Source organism: Hyla sarda, unplaced genomic scaffold, assembly GCF_029499605.1.
Source record: "Hyla sarda isolate aHylSar1 unplaced genomic scaffold, aHylSar1.hap1 scaffold_784, whole genome shotgun sequence".
NCBI lineage: Eukaryota > Metazoa > Chordata > Amphibia > Anura > Hylidae > Hyla > Hyla sarda.
Genome location: NW_026610808.1, coordinates 88,974 through 106,878, shown reverse-complemented (window position 1 = coordinate 106,878; position 17,905 = coordinate 88,974). Strand labels below are relative to the sequence as shown.

Sequence of the window (17,905 nt, the reverse complement as noted above, 5' to 3'; positions counted from 1 at the left end):
AGAATTGGAGACCAAAATGATGAGTTGCACTGACTGGTTTATGAACGTCTATTCATTTAGCGTTTTAATGACCATGTTTGCACACTGATTGGTGTAAAAAAATAAAATAAAACTAAATAATAATAATCTAGCACACCTGTGCAGGTTTGACATGACATGACAGGTAGCTGTCTTGTGGGTGGTGCTGAATCCTGTTAAATGACATGAGGGTCTCATGGCTATACACAAGGGTGTGTCATTGCTGTTGCTTGACCATGCATTGGTTTCTGTGGTCAGTGAATGATAAAAACAAAATTTACCATCCATTGATGGATGGGAAATCCGCCATGAGGCATTTGTTTTTAGAAACTGCTGCTCACAACCAATGTTGCAATGGAGTGTCTCCATCTGCTGGTGGTATTGGAAAGGCATTAGTGCTATGACAGGGTCTGAAGAAGAAGAAGAAGAAGAAGAAGAAGACGGAAAAAAATATATATAAAAAGAAAAAGAGAGAGAGAGAGAGAGACTGACTTAGTGAGCGAGTGAGTGAGAGAGTGAGAGTGAGTGAGAGTGAATGAGTGAGTGAGTGATTGAGTGAGTGAGTGAGTGAGTGAGAACAAATGAGTTAAAGCAAGTGAGTGAGAGAGATCGAATGAATGAAAGTCTGAATGACAGAAAGAAAAAAGGATGAAGAAAGAAGCATGAAGAAAAAAAAATGTATATGGAGTTGCTGACATGAGTGCAATCTACAAAGCCGTTGAGGCTGATCCTCATGGGAGGATTATTGCACCAGGACCCTTAGCACTTTTAAAATGCCATTCAATGCCACGGGCTAGATGTAAACTGCAGATGACCATGTTGTGGTAGTTACCATGGATACCCAAGTGATGTGTGAGCTAACACATAGGCCCAACAGATTCCAAGAAGGCCAGAATCACCAGCGGCACCACCATCGATTGTCAGGTCACCCGGATTCAGCAAATACCAGAGTCCAAAATGATGCAGGTTTATACTGTTAATTTTCAGTTTATCGTTACAGTTGGTGTTATTCCATGTCGGAAGGGACGCAGCTACAGCCAGTGGGGTAACTAGAGACAGGCAGGCAGCTATGTGCAACAAAGGTAGGCGTGTTGTTTTCATATGCAGATCTGAAATATTGTCTTATATGCAAGAGGAGGAGTGATGGGGGTTCAGGCAAAAGCCAGGCTATGGATTGCATTGCTAAATGCTCCATCAGAGTGCAATGGTCGCCTGTCCTTTTTTTAAGTGATGATGTGGGTTTAGCCTGTGCTGTATGTATGGCTGGCTGACTGCCACCCACCCAGAAAGTGTATGGGAGGCTGGTTGGCTGCCAGCCTTCCTTCCATTCCTATGAGTAATGTGAGTGCTCATGAAGGGGACATGGTTGGGTCCACCCCTTTCCCGGTTATCCCCTCTAGGCCTTTTGGCTTAGATCAAGTGTAAAAAAAGAAAGGATCTTGCGACAGATTGCATCCTGAGGCACGTTTTTTTTTGTGTGAATACTTGCACTTGGGTGACTTGTGAGCACATACTGATACATACGTTCCCTATCTGGGGACCATAAATTAAATGGATTTTTGAGAAAGGGAGCTGATTTGGAAGCTTGCTTCTGTCGCCCTATGCATTGACCCGATGTGGCAGTATCTTCGGGTAGTGAACAGTGCACCACCCCATTCCAGTGTTAAACAAGAAAGATTCTCATTTAATCCTCCGTGGGTGAGAATTTGAGTTTGAGAATTGGAGACCAAAATGATGAGTTGCACTGACTGGTTTATGAACGTCTATTCATTTAGCGTTTTAATGACCATGTTTGCACACTGATTGGTGTAAAAAAATAAAATAAAACTAAATAATAATAATCTAGCACACCTGTGCAGGTTTGACATGACATGACAGGTAGCTGTCTTGTGGGTGGTGCTGAATCCTGTTAAATGACATGAGGGTCTCATGCCTATACACAAGGGTGTGTCATTGCTGTTGCTTGACCATGCATTGGTTTCTGTGGTCAGTGAATGATAAAAACAAAATTTACCATCCATTGATGGATGGGAAATCCGCCATGAGGCATTTGTTTTTAGAAACTGCTGCTCACAACCAATGTTGCAATGGAGTGTCTCCATCTGCTGGTGGTATTGGAAAGGCATTAGTGCTATGACAGGGTCTGAAGAAGAAGAAGAAGAAGAAGAAGAAGAAGAAGAAGAAGACGGAAAAAAATATATATAAAAAGAAAAAGAGAGAGAGAGAGAGAGACTGACTTAGTGAGCGAGTGAGTGAGAGAGTGAGAGTGAGTGAGAGTGAATGAGTGAGTGAGTGATTGAGTGAGTGAGTGAGTGAGTGAGTGAGAACAAATGAGTTAAAGCAAGTGAGTGAGAGAGATCGAATGAATGAAAGTCTGAATGACAGAAAGAAAAAAGGATGAAGAAAGAAGCATGAAGAAAAAAAAATGTATATGGAGTTGCTGACATGAGTGCAATCTACAAAGCCGTTGAGGCTGATCCTCATGGGAGGATTATTGCACCAGGACCCTTAGCACTTTTAAAATGCCATTCAATGCCACGGGCTAGATGTAAACTGCAGATGACCATGTTGTGGTAGTTACCATGGATACCCAAGTGATGTGTGAGCTAACACATAGGCCCAACAGATTCCAAGAAGGCCAGAATCACCAGCGGCACCACCATCGATTGTCAGGTCACCCGGATTCAGCAAATACCAGAGTCCAAAATGATGCAGGTTTATACTGTTAATTTTCAGTTTATCGTTACAGTTGGTGTTATTCCATGTCGGAAGGGACGCAGCTACAGCCAGTGGGGTAACTAGAGACAGGCAGGCAGCTATGTGCAACAAAGGTAGGCGTGTTGTTTTCATATGCAGATCTGAAATATTGTCTTATATGCAAGAGGAGGAGTGATGGGGGTTCAGGCAAAAGCCAGGCTATGGATTGCATTGCTAAATGCTCCATCAGAGTGCAATGGTCGCCTGTCCTTTTTTTAAGTGATGATGTGGGTTTAGCCTGTGCTGTATGTATGTATGGCTGGCTGACTGCCACCCACCCAGAAAGTGTATGGGAGGCTGGTTGGCTGCCAGCCTTCCTTCCATTCCTATGAGTAATGTGAGTGCTCATGAAGGGGACATGGTTGGGTCCACCCCTTTCCCGGTTATCCCCTCTAGGCCTTTTGGCTTAGATCAAGTGTAAAAAAAGAAAGGATCTTGCGACAGATCGCATCCTGAGGCACGTTTTTTTTTTGTGTGAATACTTGCACTTGGGTGACTTGTGAGCACATACTGATACATACGTTCCCTATCTGGGGACCATAAATTAAATGGATTTTTGAGAAAGGGAGCTGATTTGGAAGCTTGCTTCTGTCGCCCTATGCATTGACCCGATGTGGCAGTATCTTCGGGTAGTGAACAGTGCACCACCCCATTCCAGTGTTAAACAAGAAAGATTCTCATTTAATCCTCCGTGGGTGAGAATTTGAGTTTGAGAATTGGAGACCAAAATGATGAGTTGCACTGACTGGTTTATGAACGTCTATTCATTTAGCGTTTTAATGACCATGTTTGCACACTGATTGGTGTAAAAAAATAAAATAAAACTAAATAATAATAATCTAGCACACCTGTGCAGGTTTGACATGACATGACAGGTAGCTGTCTTGTGGGTGGTGCTGAATCCTGTTAAATGACATGAGGGTCTCATGGCTATACACAAGGGTGTGTCATTGCTGTTGCTTGACCATGCATTGGTTTCTGTGGTCAGTGAATGATAAAAACAAAATTTACCATCCATTGATGGATGGGAAATCCGCCATGAGGCATTTGTTTTTAGAAACTGCTGCTCACAACCAATGTTGCAATGGAGTGTCTCCATCTGCTGGTGGTATTGGAAAGGCATTAGTGCTATGACAGGGTCTGAAGAAGAAGAAGAAGAAGAAGAAGAAGACGGAAAAAAATATATATAAAAAGAAAAAGAGAGAGAGAGAGAGAGAGACTGACTTAGTGAGCGAGTGAGTGAGAGAGTGAGAGTGAGTGAGAGTGAATGAGTGAGTGAGTGATTGAGTGAGTGAGTGAGTGAGTGAGAACAAATGAGTTAAAGCAAGTGAGTGAGAGAGATCGAATGAATGAAAGTCTGAATGACAGAAAGAAAAAAGGATGAAGAAAGAAGCATGAAGAAAAAAAAATGTATATGGAGTTGCTGACATGAGTGCAATCTACAAAGCCGTTGAGGCTGATCCTCATGGGAGGATTATTGCACCAGGACCCTTAGCACTTTTAAAATGCCATTCAATGCCACGGGCTAGATGTAAACTGCAGATGACCATGTTGTGGTAGTTACCATGGATACCCAAGTGATGTGTGAGCTAACACATAGGCCCAACAGATTCCAAGAAGGCCAGAATCACCAGCGGCACCACCATCGATTGTCAGGTCACCCGGATTCAGCAAATACCAGAGTCCAAAATGATGCAGGTTTATACTGTTAATTTTCAGTTTATCGTTACAGTTGGTGTTATTCCATGTCGGAAGGGACGCAGCTACAGCCAGTGGGGTAACTAGAGACAGGCAGGCAGCTATGTGCAACAAAGGTAGGCGTGTTGTTTTCATATGCAGATCTGAAATATTGTCTTATATGCAAGAGGAGGAGTGATGGGGGTTCAGGCAAAAGCCAGGCTATGGATTGCATTGCTAAATGCTCCATCAGAGTGCAATGGTCGCCTGTCCTTTTTTTAAGTGATGATGTGGGTTTAGCCTGTGCTGTATGTATGGCTGGCTGACTGCCACCCACCCAGAAAGTGTATGGGAGGCTGGTTGGCTGCCAGCCTTCCTTCCATTCCTATGAGTAATGTGAGTGCTCATGAAGGGGACATGGTTGGGTCCACCCCTTTCCCGGTTATCCCCTCTAGGCCTTTTGGCTTAGATCAAGTGTAAAAAAAGAAAGGATCTTGCGACAGATCGCATCCTGAGGCACGTTTTTTTTTGTGTGAATACTTGCACTTGGGTGACTTGTGAGCACATACTGATACATACGTTCCCTATCTGGGGACCATAAATTAAATGGATTTTTGAGAAAGGGAGCTGATTTGGAAGCTTGCTTCTGTCGCCCTATGCATTGACCCGATGTGGCAGTATCTTCGGGTAGTGAACAGTGCACCACCCCATTCCAGTGTTAAACAAGAAAGATTCTCATTTAATCCTCCGTGGGTGAGAATTTGAGTTTGAGAATTGGAGACCAAAATGATGAGTTGCACTGACTGGTTTATGAACGTCTATTCATTTAGCGTTTTAATGACCATGTTTGCACACTGATTGGTGTAAAAAAATAAAATAAAACTAAATAATAATAATCTAGCACACCTGTGCAGGTTTGACATGACATGACAGGTAGCTGTCTTGTGGGTGGTGCTGAATCCTGTTAAATGACATGAGGGTCTCATGCCTATACACAAGGGTGTGTCATTGCTGTTGCTTGACCATGCATTGGTTTCTGTGGTCAGTGAATGATAAAAACAAAATTTACCATCCATTGATGGATGGGAAATCCGCCATGAGGCATTTGTTTTTAGAAACTGCTGCTCACAACCAATGTTGCAATGGAGTGTCTCCATCTGCTGGTGGTATTGGAAAGGCATTAGTGCTATGACAGGGTCTGAAGAAGAAGAAGAAGAAGAAGAAGAAGAAGAAGACGGAAAAAAATATATATAAAAAGAAAAAGAGAGAGAGAGAGAGAGACTGACTTAGTGAGCGAGTGAGTGAGAGAGTGAGAGTGAGTGAGAGTGAATGAGTGAGTGAGTGATTGAGTGAGTGAGTGAGTGAGTGAGTGAGAACAAATGAGTTAAAGCAAGTGAGTGAGAGAGATCGAATGAATGAAAGTCTGAATGACAGAAAGAAAAAAGGATGAAGAAAGAAGCATGAAGAAAAAAAAATGTATATGGAGTTGCTGACATGAGTGCAATCTACAAAGCCGTTGAGGCTGATCCTCATGGGAGGATTATTGCACCAGGACCCTTAGCACTTTTAAAATGCCATTCAATGCCACGGGCTAGATGTAAACTGCAGATGACCATGTTGTGGTAGTTACCATGGATACCCAAGTGATGTGTGAGCTAACACATAGGCCCAACAGATTCCAAGAAGGCCAGAATCACCAGCGGCACCACCATCGATTGTCAGGTCACCCGGATTCAGCAAATACCAGAGTCCAAAATGATGCAGGTTTATACTGTTAATTTTCAGTTTATCGTTACAGTTGGTGTTATTCCATGTCGGAAGGGACGCAGCTACAGCCAGTGGGGTAACTAGAGACAGGCAGGCAGCTATGTGCAACAAAGGTAGGCGTGTTGTTTTCATATGCAGATCTGAAATATTGTCTTATATGCAAGAGGAGGAGTGATGGGGGTTCAGGCAAAAGCCAGGCTATGGATTGCATTGCTAAATGCTCCATCAGAGTGCAATGGTCGCCTGTCCTTTTTTTAAGTGATGATGTGGGTTTAGCCTGTGCTGTATGTATGTATGGGTGGCTGACTGCCACCCACCCAGAAAGTGTATGGGAGGCTGGTTGGCTGCCAGCCTTCCTTCCATTCCTATGAGTAATGTGAGTGCTCATGAAGGGGACATGGTTGGGTCCACCCCTTTCCCGGTTATCCCCTCTAGGCCTTTTGGCTTAGATCAAGTGTAAAAAAAGAAAGGATCTTGCGACAGATCGCATCCTGAGGCACGTTTTTTTTTGTGTGAATACTTGCACTTGGGTGACTTGTGAGCACATACTGATACATACGTTCCCTATCTGGGGACCATAAATTAAATGGATTTTTGAGAAAGGGAGCTGATTTGGAAGCTTGCTTCTGTCGCCCTATGCATTGACCCGATGTGGCAGTATCTTCGGGTAGTGAACAGTGCACCACCCCATTCCAGTGTTAAACAAGAAAGATTCTCATTTAATCCTCCGTGGGTGAGAATTTGAGTTTGAGAATTGGAGACCAAAATGATGAGTTGCACTGACTGGTTTATGAACGTCTATTCATTTAGCGTTTTAATGACCATGTTTGCACACTGATTGGTGTAAAAAAATAAAATAAAACTAAATAATAATAATCTAGCACACCTGTGCAGGTTTGACATGACATGACAGGTAGCTGTCTTGTGGGTGGTGCTGAATCCTGTTAAATGACATGAGGGTCTCATGCCTATACACAAGGGTGTGTCATTGCTGTTGCTTGACCATGCATTGGTTTCTGTGGTCAGTGAATGATAAAAACAAAATTTACCATCCATTGATGGATGGGAAATCCGCCATGAGGCATTTGTTTTTAGAAACTGCTGCTCACAACCAATGTTGCAATGGAGTGTCTCCATCTGCTGGTGGTATTGGAAAGGCATTAGTGCTATGACAGGGTCTGAAGAAGAAGAAGAAGAAGAAGACGGAAAAAAATATATATAAAAAGAAAAAGAGAGAGAGAGAGAGAGACTGACTTAGTGAGCGAGTGAGTGAGAGAGTGAGAGTGAGTGAGAGTGAATGAGTGAGTGAGTGATTGAGTGAGTGAGTGAGTGAGTGAGAACAAATGAGTTAAAGCAAGTGAGTGAGAGAGATCGAATGAATGAAAGTCTGAATGACAGAAAGAAAAAAGGATGAAGAAAGAAGCATGAAGAAAAAAAAATGTATATGGAGTTGCTGACATGAGTGCAATCTACAAAGCCGTTGAGGCTGATCCTCATGGGAGGATTATTGCACCAGGACCCTTAGCACTTTTAAAATGCCATTCAATGCCACGGGCTAGATGTAAACTGCAGATGACCATGTTGTGGTAGTTACCATGGATACCCAAGTGATGTGTGAGCTAACACATAGGCCCAACAGATTCCAAGAAGGCCAGAATCACCAGCGGCACCACCATCGATTGTCAGGTCACCCGGATTCAGCAAATACCAGAGTCCAAAATGATGCAGGTTTATACTGTTAATTTTCAGTTTATCGTTACAGTTGGTGTTATTCCATGTCGGAAGGGACGCAGCTACAGCCAGTGGGGCAACTAGAGACAGGCAGGCAGCTATGTGCAACAAAGGTAGGCGTGTTGTTTTCATATGCAGATCTGAAATATTGTCTTATATGCAAGAGGAGGAGTGATGGGGGTTCAGGCAAAAGCCAGGCTATGGATTGCATTGCTAAATGCTCCATCAGAGTGCAATGGTCGCCTGTCCTTTTTTTAAGTGATGATGTGGGTTTAGCCTGTGCTGTATGTATGTATGGGTGGCTGACTGCCACCCACCCAGAAAGTGTATGGGAGGCTGGTTGGCTGCCAGCCTTCCTTCCATTCCTATGAGTAATGTGAGTGCTCATGAAGGGGACATGGTTGGGTCCACCCCTTTCCCGGTTATCCCCTCTAGGCCTTTTGGCTTAGATCAAGTGTAAAAAAAGAAAGGATCTTGCGACAGATCGCATCCTGAGGCACGTTTTTTTTTGTGTGAATACTTGCACTTGGGTGACTTGTGAGCACATACTGATACATACGTTCCCTATCTGGGGACCATAAATTAAATGGATTTTTGAGAAAGGGAGCTGATTTGGAAGCTTGCTTCTGTCGCCCTATGCATTGACCCGATGTGGCAGTATCTTCGGGTAGTGAACAGTGCACCACCCCATTCCAGTGTTAAACAAGAAAGATTCTCATTTAATCCTCCGTGGGTGAGAATTTGAGTTTGAGAATTGGAGACCAAAATGATGAGTTGCACTGACTGGTTTATGAACGTCTATTCATTTAGCGTTTTAATGACCATGTTTGCACACTGATTGGTGTAAAAAAATAAAATAAAACTAAATAATAATAATCTAGCACACCTGTGCAGGTTTGACATGACATGACAGGTAGCTGTCTTGTGGGTGGTGCTGAATCCTGTTAAATGACATGAGGGTCTCATGCCTATACACAAGGGTGTGTCATTGCTGTTGCTTGACCATGCATTGGTTTCTGTGGTCAGTGAATGATAAAAACAAAATTTACCATCCATTGATGGATGGGAAATCCGCCATGAGGCATTTGTTTTTAGAAACTGCTGCTCACAACCAATGTTGCAATGGAGTGTCTCCATCTGCTGGTGGTATTGGAAAGGCATTAGTGCTATGACAGGGTCTGAAGAAGAAGAAGAAGAAGAAGAAGAAGAAGAAGACGGAAAAAAATATATATAAAAAGAAAAAGAGAGAGAGAGAGAGAGACTGACTTAGTGAGCGAGTGAGTGAGAGAGTGAGAGTGAGTGAGAGTGAATGAGTGAGTGATTGAGTGAGTGAGTGAGTGAGTGAGAACAAATGAGTTAAAGCAAGTGAGTGAGAGAGATCGAATGAATGAAAGTCTGAATGACAGAAAGAAAAAAGGATGAAGAAAGAAGCATGAAGAAAAAAAAATGTATATGGAGTTGCTGACATGAGTGCAATCTACAAAGCCGTTGAGGCTGATCCTCATGGGAGGATTATTGCACCAGGACCCTTAGCACTTTTAAAATGCCATTCAATGCCACGGGCTAGATGTAAACTGCAGATGACCATGTTGTGGTAGTTACCATGGATACCCAAGTGATGTGTGAGCTAACACATAGGCCCAACAGATTCCAAGAAGGCCAGAATCACCAGCGGCACCACCATCGATTGTCAGGTCACCCGGATTCAGCAAATACCAGAGTCCAAAATGATGCAGGTTTATACTGTTAATTTTCAGTTTATCGTTACAGTTGGTGTTATTCCATGTCGGAAGGGACGCAGCTACAGCCAGTGGGGTAACTAGAGACAGGCAGGCAGCTATGTGCAACAAAGGTAGGCGTGTTGTTTTCATATGCAGATCTGAAATATTGTCTTATATGCAAGAGGTGGAGTGATGGGGGTTCAGGCAAAAGCCAGGCTATGGATTGCATTGCTAAATGCTCCATCAGAGTGCAATGGTCGCCTGTCCTTTTTTTAAGTGATGATGTGGGTTTAGCCTGTGCTGTATGTATGTATGGGTGGCTGACTGCCACCCACCCAGAAAGTGTATGGGAGGCTGGTTGGCTGCCAGCCTTCCTTCCATTCCTATGAGTAATGTGAGTGCTCATGAAGGGGACATGGTTGGGTCCACCCCTTTCCCGGTTATCCCCTCTAGGCCTTTTGGCTTAGATCAAGTGTAAAAAAAGAAAGGATCTTGCGACAGATCGCATCCTGAGGCACGTTTTTTTTTGTGTGAATACTTGCACTTGGGTGACTTGTGAGCACATACTGATACATACGTTCCCTATCTGGGGACCATAAATTAAATGGATTTTTGAGAAAGGGAGCTGATTTGGAAGCTTGCTTCTGTCGCCCTATGCATTGACCCGATGTGGCAGTATCTTCGGGTAGTGAACAGTGCACCACCCCATTCCAGTGTTAAACAAGAAAGATTCTCATTTAATCCTCCGTGGGTGAGAATTTGAGTTTGAGAATTGGAGACCAAAATGATGAGTTGCACTGACTGGTTTATGAACGTCTATTCATTTAGCGTTTTAATGACCATGTTTGCACACTGATTGGTGTAAAAAAATAAAATAAAACTAAATAATAATAATCTAGCACACCTGTGCAGGTTTGACATGACATGACAGGTAGCTGTCTTGTGGGTGGTGCTGAATCCTGTTAAATGACATGAGGGTCTCATGCCTATACACAAGGGTGTGTCATTGCTGTTGCTTGACCATGCATTGGTTTCTGTGGTCAGTGAATGATAAAAACAAAATTTACCATCCATTGATGGATGGGAAATCCGCCATGAGGCATTTGTTTTTAGAAACTGCTGCTCACAACCAATGTTGCAATGGAGTGTCTCCATCTGCTGGTGGTATTGGAAAGGCATTAGTGCTATGACAGGGTCTGAAGAAGAAGAAGAAGAAGAAGAAGAAGAAGACGGAAAAAAATATATATAAAAAGAAAAAGAGAGAGAGAGAGAGAGAGAGACTGACTTAGTGAGCGAGTGAGTGAGAGAGTGAGAGTGAGTGAGAGTGAATGAGTGAGTGAGTGATTGAGTGAGTGAGTGAGTGAGTGAGTGAGAACAAATGAGTTAAAGCAAGTGAGTGAGAGAGATCGAATGAATGAAAGTCTGAATGACAGAAAGAAAAAAGGATGAAGAAAGAAGCATGAAGAAAAAAAAATGTATATGGAGTTGCTGACATGAGTGCAATCTACAAAGCCGTTGAGGCTGATCCTCATGGGAGGATTATTGCACCAGGACCCTTAGCACTTTTAAAATGCCATTCAATGCCACGGGCTAGATGTAAACTGCAGATGACCATGTTGTGGTAGTTACCATGGATACCCAAGTGATGTGTGAGCTAACACATAGGCCCAACAGATTCCAAGAAGGCCAGAATCACCAGCGGCACCACCATCGATTGTCAGGTCACCCGGATTCAGCAAATACCAGAGTCCAAAATGATGCAGGTTTATACTGTTAATTTTCAGTTTATCGTTACAGTTGGTGTTATTCCATGTCGGAAGGGACGCAGCTACAGCCAGTGGGGTAACTAGAGACAGGCAGGCAGCTATGTGCAACAAAGGTAGGCGTGTTGTTTTCATATGCAGATCTGAAATATTGTCTTATATGCAAGAGGAGGAGTGATGGGGGTTCAGGCAAAAGCCAGGCTATGGATTGCATTGCTAAATGCTCCATCAGAGTGCAATGGTCGCCTGTCCTTTTTTTAAGTGATGATGTGGGTTTAGCCTGTGCTGTATGTATGTATGGGTGGCTGACTGCCACCCACCCAGAAAGTGTATGGGAGGCTGGTTGGCTGCCAGCCTTCCTTCCATTCCTATGAGTAATGTGAGTGCTCATGAAGAGGACATGGTTGGGTCCACCCCTTTCCCGGTTATCCCCTCTAGGCCTTTTGGCTTAGAGCAAGTGTAAAAAAAGAAAGGATCTTGCGACAGATCGCATCCTGAGGCACGTTTTTTTTTGTGTGAATACTTGCACTTGGGTGACTTGTGAGCACATACTGATACATACGTTCCCTATCTGGGGACCATAAATTAAATGGATTTTTGAGAAAGGGAGCTGATTTGGAAGCTTGCTTCTGTCGCCCTATGCATTGACCCGATGTGGCAGTATCTTCGGGTAGTGAACAGTGCACCACCCCATTCCAGTGTTAAACAAGAAAGATTCTCATTTAATCCTCCGTGGGTGAGAATTTGAGTTTGAGAATTGGAGACCAAAATGATGAGTTGCACTGACTGGTTTATGAACGTCTATTCATTTAGCGTTTTAATGACCATGTTTGCACACTGATTGGTGTAAAAAAATAAAATAAAACTAAATAATAATAATCTAGCACACCTGTGCAGGTTTGACATGACATGACAGGTAGCTGTCTTGTGGGTGGTGCTGAATCCTGTTAAATGACATGAGGGTCTCATGCCTATACACAAGGGTGTGTCATTGCTGTTGCTTGACCATGCATTGGTTTCTGTGGTCAGTGAATGATAAAAACAAAATTTACCATCCATTGATGGATGGGAAATCCGCCATGAGGCATTTGTTTTTAGAAACTGCTGCTCACAACCAATGTTGCAATGGAGTGTCTCCATCTGCTGGTGGTATTGGAAAGGCATTAGTGCTATGACAGGGTCTGAAGAAGAAGAAGAAGAAGAAGAAGAAGAAGAAGAAGAAGACGGAAAAAAATATATATAAAAAGAAAAAGAGAGAGAGAGAGAGAGAGACTGACTTAGTGAGCGAGTGAGTGAGAGAGTGAGAGTGAGTGAGTGAGTGATTGAGTGAGTGAGTGAGTGAGTGAGTGAGAACAAATGAGTTAAAGCAAGTGAGTGAGAGAGATCGAATGAATGAAAGTCTGAATGACAGAAAGAAAAAAGGATGAAGAAAGAAGCATGAAGAAAAAAAAATGTATATGGAGTTGCTGACATGAGTGCAATCTACAAAGCCGTTGAGGCTGATCCTCATGGGAGGATTATTGCACCAGGACCCTTAGCACTTTTAAAATGCCATTCAATGCCACGGGCTAGATGTAAACTGCAGATGACCATGTTGTGGTAGTTACCATGGATACCCAAGTGATGTGTGAGCTAACACATAGGCCCAACAGATTCCAAGAAGGCCAGAATCACCAGCGGCACCACCATCGATTGTCAGGTCACCCGGATTCAGCAAATACCAGAGTCCAAAATGATGCAGGTTTATACTGTTAATTTTCAGTTTATCGTTACAGTTGGTGTTATTCCATGTCGGAAGGGACGCAGCTACAGCCAGTGGGGTAACTAGAGACAGGCAGGCAGCTATGTGCAACAAAGGTAGGCGTGTTGTTTTCATATGCAGATCTGAAATATTGTCTTATATGCAAGAGGAGGAGTGATGGGGGTTCAGGCAAAAGCCAGGCTATGGATTGCATTGCTAAATGCTCCATCAGAGTGCAATGGTCGCCTGTCCTTTTTTTAAGTGATGATGTGGGTTTAGCCTGTGCTGTATGTATGTATGGGTGGCTGACTGCCACCCACCCAGAAAGTGTATGGGAGGCTGGTTGGCTGCCAGCCTTCCTTCCATTCCTATGAGTAATGTGAGTGCTCATGAAGGGGACATGGTTGGGTCCACCCCTTTCCCGGTTATCCCCTCTAGGCCTTTTGGCTTAGATCAAGTGTAAAAAAAGAAAGGATCTTGCGACAGATCGCATCCTGAGGCACGTTTTTTTTGTGTGAATACTTGCACTTGGGTGACTTGTGAGCACATACTGATACATACGTTCCCTATCTGGGGACCATAAATTAAATGGATTTTTGAGAAAGGGAGCTGATTTGGAAGCTTGCTTCTGTCGCCCTATGCATTGACCCGATGTGGCAGTATCTTCGGGTAGTGAACAGTGCACCACCCCATTCCAGTGTTAAACAAGAAAGATTCTCATTTAATCCTCCGTGGGTGAGAATTTGAGTTTGAGAATTGGAGACCAAAATGATGAGTTGCACTGACTGGTTTATGAACGTCTATTCATTTAGCGTTTTAATGACCATGTTTGCACACTGATTGGTGTAAAAAAATAAAATAAAACTAAATAATAATAATCTAGCACACCTGTGCAGGTTTGACATGACATGACAGGTAGCTGTCTTGTGGGTGGTGCTGAATCCTGTTAAATGACATGAGGGTCTCATGCCTATACACAAGGGTGTGTCATTGCTGTTGCTTGACCATGCATTGGTTTCTGTGGTCAGTGAATGATAAAAACAAAATTTACCATCCATTGATGGATGGGAAATCCGCCATGAGGCATTTGTTTTTAGAAACTGCTGCTCACAACCAATGTTGCAATGGAGTGTCTCCATCTGCTGGTGGTATTGGAAAGGCATTAGTGCTATGACAGGGTCTGAAGAAGAAGAAGAAGAAGAAGAAGAAGACGGAAAAAAATATATATAAAAAGAAAAAGAGAGAGAGAGAGAGAGACTGACTTAGTGAGCGAGTGAGTGAGAGAGTGAGAGTGAGTGAGTGAGTGATTGAGTGAGTGAGTGAGTGAGTGAGAACAAATGAGTTAAAGCAAGTGAGTGAGAGAGATCGAATGAATGAAAGTCTGAATGACAGAAAGAAAAAAGGATGAAGAAAGAAGCATGAAGAAAAAAAAATGTATATGGAGTTGCTGACATGAGTGCAATCTACAAAGCCGTTGAGGCTGATCCTCATGGGAGGATTATTGCACCAGGACCCTTAGCACTTTTAAAATGCCATTCAATGCCACGGGCTAGATGTAAACTGCAGATGACCATGTTGTGGTAGTTACCATGGATACCCAAGTGATGTGTGAGCTAACACATAGGCCCAACAGATTCCAAGAAGGCCAGAATCACCAGCGGCACCACCATCGATTGTCAGGTCACCCGGATTCAGCAAATACCAGAGTCCAAAATGATGCAGGTTTATACTGTTAATTTTCAGTTTATCGTTACAGTTGGTGTTATTCCATGTCGGAAGGGACGCAGCTACAGCCAGTGGGGTAACTAGAGACAGGCAGGCAGCTATGTGCAACAAAGGTAGGCGTGTTGTTTTCATATGCAGATCTGAAATATTGTCTTATATGCAAGAGGAGGAGTGATGGGGGTTCAGGCAAAAGCCAGGCTATGGATTGCATTGCTAAATGCTCCATCAGAGTGCAATGGTCGCCTGTCCTTTTTTTAAGTGATGATGTGGGTTTAGCCTGTGCTGTATGTATGTATGGGTGGCTGACTGCCACCCACCCAGAAAGTGTATGGGAGGCTGGTTGGCTGCCAGCCTTCCTTCCATTCCTATGAGTAATGTGAGTGCTCATGAAGGGGACATGGTTGGGTCCACCCCTTTCCCGGTTATCCCCTCTAGGCCTTTTGGCTTAGATCAAGTGTAAAAAAAGAAAGGATCTTGCGACAGATCGCATCCTGAGGCACGTTTTTTTTTGTGTGAATACTTGCACTTGGGTGACTTGTGAGCACATACTGATACATACGTTCCCTATCTGGGGACCATAAATTAAATGGATTTTTGAGAAAGGGAGCTGATTTGGAAGCTTGCTTCTGTTGCCCTATGCATTGACCCGATGTGGCAGTATCTTCGGGTAGTGAACAGTGCACCACCCCATTCCAGTGTTAAACAAGAAAGATTCTCATTTAATCCTCCGTGGGTGAGAATTTGAGTTTGAGAATTGGAGACCAAAATGATGAGTTGCACTGACTGGTTTATGAACGTCTATTCATTTAGCGTTTTAATGACCATGTTTGCACACTGATTGGTGTAAAAAAATAAAATAAAACTAAATAATAATAATCTAGCACACCTGTGCAGGTTTGACATGACATGACAGGTAGCTGTCTTGTGGGTGGTGCTGAATCCTGTTAAATGACATGAGGGTCTCATGCCTATACACAAGGGTGTGTCATTGCTGTTGCTTGACCATGCATTGGTTTCTGTGGTCAGTGAATGATAAAAACAAAATTTACCATCCATTGATGGATGGGAAATCCGCCATGAGGCATTTGTTTTTAGAAACTGCTGCTCACAACCAATGTTGCAATGGAGTGTCTCCATCTGCTGGTGGTATTGGAAAGGCATTAGTGCTATGACAGGGTCTGAAGAAGAAGAAGAAGAAGAAGAAGAAGACGGAAAAAAATATATATAAAAAGAAAAAGAGAGAGAGAGAGAGAGACTGACTTAGTGAGCGAGTGAGTGAGAGAGTGAGAGTGAGTGAGAGTGAATGAGTGAGTGAGTGATTGAGTGAGTGAGTGAGTGAGAACAAATGAGTTAAAGCAAGTGAGTGAGAGAGATCGAATGAATGAAAGTCTGAATGACAGAAAGAAAAAAGGATGAAGAAAGAAGCATGAAGAAAAAAAAATGTATATGGAGTTGCTGACATGAGTGCAATCTACAAAGCCGTTGAGGCTGATCCTCATGGGAGGATTATTGCACCAGGACCCTTAGCACTTTTAAAATGCCATTCAATGCCACGGGCTAGATGTAAACTGCAGATGACCATGTTGTGGTAGTTACCATGGATACCCAAGTGATGTGTGAGCTAACACATAGGCCCAACAGATTCCAAGAAGGCCAGAATCACCAGCGGCACCACCATCGATTGTCAGGTCACCCGGATTCAGCAAATACCAGAGTCCAAAATGATGCAGGTTTATACTGTTAATTTTCAGTTTATCGTTACAGTTGGTGTTATTCCATGTCGGAAGGGACGCAGCTACAGCCAGTGGGGTAACTAGAGACAGGCAGGCAGCTATGTGCAACAAAGGTAGGCGTGTTGTTTTCATATGCAGATCTGAAATATTGTCTTATATGCAAGAGGAGGAGTGATGGGGGTTCAGGCAAAAGCCAGGCTATGGATTGCATTGCTAAATGCTCCATCAGAGTGCAATGGTCGCCTGTCCTTTTTTTAAGTGATGATGTGGGTTTAGCCTGTGCTGTATGTATGTATGGGTGGCTGACTGCCACCCACCCAGAAAGTGTATGGGAGGCTGGTTGGCTGCCAGCCTTCCTTCCATTCCTATGAGTAATGTGAGTGCTCATGAAGGGGACATGGTTGGGTCCACCCCTTTCCCGGTTATCCCCTCTAGGCCTTTTGGCTTAGATCAAGTGTAAAAAAAGAAAGGATCTTGCGACAGATCGCATCCTGAGGCACGTTTTTTTTTTGTGTGAATACTTGCACTTGGGTGACTTGTGAGCACATACTGATACATACGTTCCCTATCTGGGGACCATAAATTAAATGGATTTTTGAGAAAGGGAGCTGATTTGGAAGCTTGCTTCTGTCGCCCTATGCATTGACCCGATGTGGCAGTATCTTCGGGTAGTGAACAGTGCACCACCCCATTCCAGTGTTAAACAAGAAAGATTCTCATTTAATCCTCCGTGGGTGAGAATTTGAGTTTGAGAATTGGAGACCAAAATGATGAGTTGCACTGACTGGTTTATGAACGTCTATTCATTTAGCGTTTTAATGACCATGTTTGCACACTGATTGGTGTAAAAAAATAAAATAAAACTAAATAATAATAATCTAGCACACCTGTGCAGGTTTGACATGACATGACAGGTAGCTGTCTTGTGGGTGGTGCTGAATCCTGTTAAATGACATGAGGGTCTCATGCCTATACACAAGGGTGTGTCATTGCTGTTGCTTGACCATGCATTGGTTTCTGTGGTCAGTGAATGATAAAAACAAAATTTACCATCCATTGATGGATGGGAAATCCGCCATGAGGCATTTGTTTTTAGAAACTGCTGCTCACAACCAATGTTGCAATGGAGTGTCTCCATCTGCTGGTGGTATTGGAAAGGCATTAGTGCTATGACAGGGTCTGAAGAAGAAGAAGAAGAAGAAGAAGAAGAAGAAGACGGAAAAAAATATATATAAAAAGAAAAAGAGAGAGAGAGAGAGAGACTGACTTAGT

The 17,905-nt window shown here is 43.3% G+C and overlaps 10 pseudogenes; all 10 read left to right on the top strand.

Annotated features, from left to right (window-relative positions):
• The first annotated feature begins 1,407 nt into the window (after window positions 1-1,407).
• LOC130346327 (U2 spliceosomal RNA) lies at window positions 1,408-1,671 on the top strand (annotated as a pseudogene).
• Window positions 1,672-3,160: 1,489 nt separating this feature from the next.
• LOC130346323 (U2 spliceosomal RNA) lies at window positions 3,161-3,425 on the top strand (annotated as a pseudogene).
• Window positions 3,426-4,896: 1,471 nt separating this feature from the next.
• Window positions 4,897-5,160, top strand: LOC130346391 (U2 spliceosomal RNA; annotated as a pseudogene).
• Window positions 5,161-6,643: 1,483 nt separating this feature from the next.
• On the top strand, window positions 6,644-6,907 carry LOC130346390 (U2 spliceosomal RNA; annotated as a pseudogene).
• A 1,467-nt stretch (window positions 6,908-8,374) lies between these two features.
• Window positions 8,375-8,638, top strand: LOC130346389 (U2 spliceosomal RNA; annotated as a pseudogene).
• A 1,475-nt stretch (window positions 8,639-10,113) lies between these two features.
• On the top strand, window positions 10,114-10,377 carry LOC130346388 (U2 spliceosomal RNA; annotated as a pseudogene).
• Window positions 10,378-11,861: 1,484 nt separating this feature from the next.
• LOC130346344 (U2 spliceosomal RNA) lies at window positions 11,862-12,125 on the top strand (annotated as a pseudogene).
• Window positions 12,126-13,602: 1,477 nt separating this feature from the next.
• On the top strand, window positions 13,603-13,865 carry LOC130346393 (U2 spliceosomal RNA; annotated as a pseudogene).
• Window positions 13,866-15,324: 1,459 nt separating this feature from the next.
• On the top strand, window positions 15,325-15,588 carry LOC130346315 (U2 spliceosomal RNA; annotated as a pseudogene).
• A 1,469-nt stretch (window positions 15,589-17,057) lies between these two features.
• Window positions 17,058-17,322, top strand: LOC130346322 (U2 spliceosomal RNA; annotated as a pseudogene).
• Window positions 17,323-17,905: the final 583 nt, after the last annotated feature.